This window comes from Carassius gibelio, chromosome A3 (genome assembly GCF_023724105.1).
Source record: "Carassius gibelio isolate Cgi1373 ecotype wild population from Czech Republic chromosome A3, carGib1.2-hapl.c, whole genome shotgun sequence".
Lineage (NCBI taxonomy): Eukaryota > Metazoa > Chordata > Actinopteri > Cypriniformes > Cyprinidae > Carassius > Carassius gibelio.
Window position 1 is genome coordinate 9047034 of NC_068373.1, and position 7877 is coordinate 9054910.

Genomic DNA, 7877 nt, shown 5'->3' on the forward strand with positions numbered 1-7877 from the left:
TATGATTGTGTATGGGTTTACAAACGTGTGTGTGGTTTTTCTATAATTAAAACAGAAATATAATAATCAATTCACAGCACTGTGAGACACCATTGTGTCCCTTAGCAAGACATTCAACCCCTAGTTGCTCTAGAGGCGTGCGACCTCTGAAATTGAGAATGAGAAGTTGTCGTCATAGCACAAAGCCCCTCCCTCAATATCACAGTCTCCGCCATGTTGGCAGGATACCGGCGGCAAAACAGGATTGTTTACATGTGTTGTTAACTCTGTAGTAGAGGAGGTTCTCGCAATTCTCCACTGTTTTACCATGCCTGGAAGTTACTGCTGCGTTAAAAACTGCTCCAGTACCTCTCACGATACATATGGAAAACATAGGAACAATGGAATACAGTTTTTTTTTTTAGGTTACACCAAGCGCAAAACAGTGGTATTTGGAGAAGCGCTCTAGCATCCAAAATATCGACCCATACGAGCTCCCTGCAGCAGCACAGAGACCTGGACCATTTACCTCCATGCACACATATGGACATTGGGAATTATATTATTTTTGGTTTAAGTTACTACACTATGCAGGAGTTTAAAAGCCACAAGTCTTTGGAAAGTTACAAGGCTTTCTGCTGTGGCTGGGTCCATCTACAGCAGGTGATGAAAACAGTGTTGTACTGGCCAAAGTAAGTTTGTTCACATGCGTTTTAGTGTATTGTAATTACATTGCATTTAGAATGCACTTCTTGACCAAAATGACAAAGTTATTAACTGCGACTGTTTCATAAACACTAGATTGTAACGAGATGTTCAATGTATACGTACGTTTCCAACATGATTTGATGTAGGCTAAAGCTGTCTATGTTTAGTTGACATATGACCCGATGACATATACTGTACCAGGTTTTTGTGTTGGGGGCTGTAAAGTGGACAAACCAGTTCTGGGTTTGCTAGGGCAGTTAAATGTGTGATTGCAAGTTGTAAATCTCCTGGTTAGATTAAAGCTATTAACACTGTGAATGCGAGGTGACTTACATCATAAAAAATATAATTTTCCAATGTCCATATGTGTGCATGGAGGTAAATGGTTCAGGTCTCTGTGCCGCTGCAGGGAGCTCGCATATGGGTCGATTTTTTTGATGCCTGAGAGCTTCTCCAAACACCGCTGTTTTGCGCTTGGTGTGAGCTTGTTCCTGTAAGGTCCCCTTTCTTTCGCCTTGTGTTTTTGCATTGCTTTACTTTCTTCCTTTTCTTTCTCGTATTCGTAGATCCGTCTCGATCTGTCCCGCCGACAAAATAAATGCGCAAAAATTAAAGATCTCTGAAATGTTTAGTCACGCCTCTGTGAAGTTCTGAAGGCATTGCCCCTGGCAACCGATAGCGTATCCTGCCATCATGGTCAATTGGCTCAGACCCCTCCCAAATCAACCCAAATCGGCACGTGACTCCTCACTCTCAATATGTAGCAATTGTAAGTCGCTTTGGATAAAAGCGTCAGCTAAATGAATAAATGTAAATGTAATGTAAACGTCACAGCAATAAATTACAAATATACACCCATTTCAAATGTACAAACACGTGTGGACACCTGACTACACGTGCCTATGTATACATAATCGATTAGTGATGCATGCGATCATCGCCTTGTAAAGGCTTCTCAGTTATAATTTGTCTTATCAATCCACATATTATGGGTCACTGACATTTCTACTATGTATACATTAGAGTAAAATGTAAATTATTATTCGTCATCACACTTATACGGCGCACATTGGAGCGCACATGCAGAGGCAGTGAACATTTACACTAGCATTAACTTCATGGAGAAATGTATACAATATATATCAGCACAGTTAAATACAGCATACTGTAATATAAACAAGCTTAAAGGTGCTGTAGGGAACTTATGTAAAAAAATATTTTTTACATATTTATTAAACCTGTCATTATGTCCTGACAGTAGAATATGAGACAGATAATCTGTGAAAAAAATCAAGCTCCTCTGGCTCCTCCCAGTGGTCCTATTGCCATTTGCAGAAACTCCATCGCTCCCGGTAAAAAATAACCAATCAGAGCTGCGGTCCGTAACTTTGTTTGTGTTCAAAATGTAGAAAAATGTATATAATAAGTGAGTACACCATGAATCAATTTTCCAAACCTTGTTTTTGGCTTGTCCTGAATCACTAGGGTGCACCTATAATAAGTGTTTATATTCGGACTATTTTAGATTGCTTCGAGGATACCGCGGCGGAGTAACCCAGTACATTTGTGATTCTTCATAGACATAAACAGAGAGAAGTAGTTCCGGCTACGATGTTCTTCCGCAAGACGCAAGCAGTTCTGTTTATTAACCGCTAGAGCGTCAAAAGTTCCCTACCGCAGCTATATATGTATAAATATATATAGGAAATAAACTTACTTTCAAAGTTAAGTACACTCATCTATGGCTTGAATACACACAAGCCTTTCATCGCATTAAAGCGGAACATGAAATGTTGCGTCAAACTCTGGGGGCGGGACTTAGACTACACTGTCAATAATTCACAGTCCCCCAATAAGAATAAAACAAACCAGTAAACATAATAAGCCTTTTCAACAGCCGCCCCAATTTAGTAAATTATACTTTAGAAAAGGCTTACTGGTCCTTGTCATCATCAAGTAATGGCGGCAAACAGACCAGTTTACTCACTGGTTGGATATATTTCCGACCCTGTACTTGCATTTCAGGAGTTTGGATTTTGGTACTGTGGCTGAGACCTTACCCACTGGCCAGAGGGCTCGAGGCAACTGGTGATCCACTATCATCACTACTGTCCCAGTCTTTAGGTCTTTGTCAGTTTCAGTCATCCTCTTGTTCTGAGTTTGAAGCTCAGGTAAGTATCTCCTGATTCTGATAGTGTGCCCAAAAATTGTCGGCAATGACCTGACTGTGTCTCCAGCATTTTCTGCTAAGTAATTCTGACTCAGGGTATACAAATTTGGGGTAAATCAGGGTCTAGCCCCCCCAATAAAAGACTGTTTGGGGTAATGGGATCCATATCTGCTTTATCTGATGACACATAGCCCAAGAGTTTAGAATCCTCTCCTCTGGTTGTCATACATACAACAATTCCCCAGTCAAAACAATCAACACCAGTTGAATAAAATGCTGGGCCATAGAGACGAAGTCGGGCTGGTGGCAAATCTGCCATCTTTGGCACTTCAGGCTTGCCTCGCCATTTTCTGCATTCCTGACATTGATGTTGGTGCCGTCGTACTGCCTCACGGACTCTAATGATGCAGTATTTGCGGCATAATTCAGCAAATACCCTTTCTGGGCCAGAATGACAAAGTTTCTCATCGTAATACTGGATTAGGAGTCTACTGACTGGGTGTTTGGGATCATGTACAATTGGATAGGCTGTATCTGGTTTGAGTATCTCACTATGTCGCAGATGGCCAGCAACTCTTATGAGCCCAGTAGACTGATCAAGCTCTGGTGCAAGGTATATTAATTTGCTGTTGGAATGCAAGGATTGACCACCTGTTAATAATTTAAGATCAATTGGGAAACACTTAGATTGGGCCTTCTTTAGGAGTGAGATCTCAGCAGCTACATAGTCTTGGGCAGATCTTTTGTCTGATTTGCTTGTATTAACAGTTCTTGGGCTTTATGTTCTACCAATTGATTAAAACTGTGTGTGACGAGTGGGGTGGGGCAGAGGGACGTGGGAACAAGGAGTGAGGCCGGTGGAGTGATTGGAGATGAGCTACACCTGCGACCCACCACCGGTCTGGAGTCCCACATAGGAGATGGAAGGATATAAAACTGGAGCGACGACAGTGAAGGACGAGAGAGGACCAGGCCTGGGCTTTATTTTTATGTTTTGGTTTTTATTTGTGCGCATCAGTCGTCCGTGAGGGGCTGATGCGCTGTTTTGTGTTTATTTTGAATTATTAAAGTTTCAGTTGATTGTCCGCCGGTTCCCGCCTCCTTCTTCTGGATCAATATGGAGATTTTATTATTACACTTTGGTGGGGCAAGAATCCTTGTGTTAGGTCAGAGAAGTCTACTATGGTTAGACTGCAGAAGGTTAGCTTTTTCTCTTCTTCTGTACTGTCTGGGACCGATTTCTCAGAGTCATCAGGCCAGGTACTTGACACAACAAATGTGGTCCTTGATTCCACTGACTTGGCATTGCTAGTTGCTTAAGTGTCTTGCCATGGGTAATGGCAGCTGCAGGATTATTCTCAGACTTCAGATAATGCCATGCTTGAGGAGAAGTCAATTCCTGAATTTCTGAATGTGCCCACAAACACTTTATATCTGCATGAATATGACTGGATCCACGCTAAGACTGTCTTTGAGTCACTCCACAAAGTCAAACTTTGAATGTGCAAGGTGAGTTCCTTTTTAAAGAACTCTTGCCAGTTGAGCTCCACTAAGTGCTGCACAAAGTTCTAACCTGGGTATAGATAAAGTTTTGGTGCCACCCTATATCTTGCAGTAACAAATGCAACCTTAACATGGCCTTGAAGACTCTGTGTTCTCCGGTATACCACCGACCCATAAGCATGATCTGAAGCATCACAAAATATGTGGATGTCTCTTATGCAGGACTCAGAATCTAATTCTGTGCTAGTGTAGCACCGGGGTATGGCAATACGATTTATGTACTGCAGTCCCTCTTCTCATTCATGCCAGGCTTGCGAGAGATCATTTGGTATTAATGGGTCATCCCACTCACGTTTTTTTTATCCCACAGCCTTTGAATCAGTACCTTAGCTCTTGTTGTGTAGGGGATAATAAAGCTCAGTTGGTAGTACTGACTAGCTAAGACCTGGTAAACATAACTCATTGTTTTGAACTTGTGGTTCCCTCTGTCGAGTTTTATAGCCAAGTGTGTCTGCTTGGCAAGTCCAACGGAGACCCAGTGTAGACTCAGAGATATACCATTTCCTTTCTGAAAGCCAAAGCTAATTTTTCTCTGATCTGGCTTCCACAGGAAGGTGAGAAACAACAGAAGGATTGTTACTAGCCCATTGTCTTAACTCGAACCCATCAGAATCCAGAAGAACTTTCAGCTTGTTCACTAGTTCTGTCGCCATGTCAGCAGAACTCACACTCTGCAGATAATTGTCCACATAGAAATGTTTCTCTACAGTCACACTTGTTTCTTCTCCTGGATCAGAGTTCTCTTGGACATGTTTGAGTACAGCAAATGTTGTGCAGCATGCTGCACGTAGTCCCAAACTGCAAAACCTGCCACTCATAAACACTGACTGGAGTATCACGCTGCATGTTGCGCCATAGAAACCTGAGAAGTGGCTTGTCCTCTGGGGCCAGACGAATCTGATGAAACATGCCTTTGATATCACTCATGATTGCAATAGCATGCTCTCTAAAGCGAAGCAAAACTCCTAGTAAGATGGAAGTAAGAGAAGGCCCAAGCAACAGGTAATCATTAAGGTTGTGGCCTTGATATAGAAAGGAACAGTTGTACACTACTCTATGCTTATTATTATGGTGTACCATGTGGTGTGGTATGTACCATGATTCAGCAGTTTGATCAACTGCTTCAGCTGCCAGTTTAATGACATACCCACATTGCTCCAGCCTTTTAATTTCTTGGTTAGACACCTGTGGGAGTTCTGGACTCTTACTGAGATGTCTTTCCAATGCTTTGAGTTGAGGAAGGACAGATTCTTTAGGCGCTTTCCGTTGAGGCATTTCTGATTTTCTCAATCTCCAATCTCTCCATTTTCTTCACTCCATCTATATTAAACCTTGCTGTCTTTGTGTCAGGAAGAGTTATAGCATCTTGATCGCAACGTGAGCATGTCACCTCTTTCTCATTGCAGTATGGTTATACATCAAGCTGCCAAAGCCTTTCCACGTGTTGTCATAGCTCTGATGAAGCAGAAGTCACAGATGTAAGAAAGCATTGTTGTTCTGGGATTTGATCCTGGACTACATTAGCTGGCCCTTGGAGTATCCAGCCTAATCTGGTCCTGATAGCAGCTGGCCCGCCTGGTGGACCAAAACGCACTGGCTCCATGGGGGTAATCAAGTGGTGATGATCAGAGCCTATAAGCAGCAATGGCTGGACCTGAGAAAAGGTGTGAAGGGGTAGTCCTCTGAGAGGTTGCATCATGAAGCAGGATGGTACATTCTGAGCCATCATCCAAAACTGCATAAGCCATCAATGAATGCTTGCCATTATGCAACAGGACTTTACTTATTTTCAGAAGAAAATACGGCTGCGTGCCGGTGGAACAAGGCGGCGCAGTGGGATCGATTCCTGCATGGGCTGGCCGACGTGTTCAAAAGGAGATCCACCTCCTCGAGCTGCCCCCCACACTGAACGGTCTTATTGACTTAGCCTTACGAGTTGATCCCCGGATTAATCGCCTGGGTCATCAGACCAGTCCTACGCACCATACCATCTCTCCGGACAGGGGGCGCTCGAGTCAAGAGAACGCGGCCGGTCCCTTCGACGACCACAAACCCATGCAGGTGGGTAGAGCTCGGCTGTCCCAGAGGGAGAGAGAACGGCGGAGGTCCCAAGGACTATGCCTGTACTTTGGAGGCTCAGGACATACCATCTTCTCCTGCCCGGTAAAAGAGCCAGCCCCGTAGTAAACTTGAGGCTACTATCGGGTGGGATCTCCACTGGGAAGTCCTCAACAATATCAAATGTACAAACACGTGAGGACACATGACTACACGTGCCTATATATGTATACATAATCGATTAGAGATGCATACGATCATCGCCTTGTAAAGGCTTCTCAGTTATAAATTGTCTTATATTAATATACACATATTATGGGTCACTGACATTTCTACTATGTATACATTAAAGTAAAATGTAAATTATTATTCATCATCACGCTTATACGGCGCACATTGGAGCGCATGTGCAGAGACAGTGAACTTTTGTGGTAGCATTCACTTCACAGAGATATGTATATATATCAGCACAGTTAAATACAGCATACAGCAATATAAACAAGCTTAAAGAACATGTATAAATATATATATAGGAAATAAACTTTCTTTCAAAGTTACGTACACTCATCTATGGCTTGAACACATGTGAGCCCTTCATCCCGTTAAAGCCAGGGGGGCAGGGTTTCATATTTCATTGAAGCTTCCCTGGGCGCCGCCATTGATTAGCGGACCTCCACCTGCTGTTAGCATTCCATTGACTCCCATTCATTTTGGCTTCACTTTGACAGTGAATAACATTACATCTGAGGTGTTTAAAGACTCCAGTTGTCCATTAATTATTTCTTAAGAAACACGAAAATGTATAAAAGGCCCAATTACCTTGTATATTATGGCCCCGTAGAAGCAGTTTTTGTAAAAATAGCCTATAATTGTGTCATAACCTGCGACTCTCTGTCGCACAGTAGAGAAATTACGGTATGGACAGGAGGAGAAGCTCGCAGGCAATCTTTTACTGTCTATGGGGCTATCGGAGGGAAGTGGAGGCATAAAGTCAAGGGAGAAGCCCATTGAGACTCCATAAAAGCAACGGGACAAATTTTTAACAATGTCTCCAAGACAGGTTGCTCACGTCACATCTATGTCATCAAGCTCAGTTTGAGTCTGCGCAGTACGCTCGACCCTCAGGAAGTGAGTACTTCTAATTGACTTCATTTGTCTCCGTTGAATCCAATGGGGTCGCTGTCTCCATTTCTTTTACTGTCTATGGTTAAAATGGAAAATGAAAAGTTGCGCCAAACTCTGGGGGCGGGACTAGACTACGCTGTCGATAATTCACAGTCCACCAATAAGAAAAAAACAAACCAGTAAATATAATAAGCCTTTTCAACAAATAATAAAATGGGTCTGCAAATAATTTCAGGATTCACAAAGACCTAATAGGATTAAATTGTTTTATTTA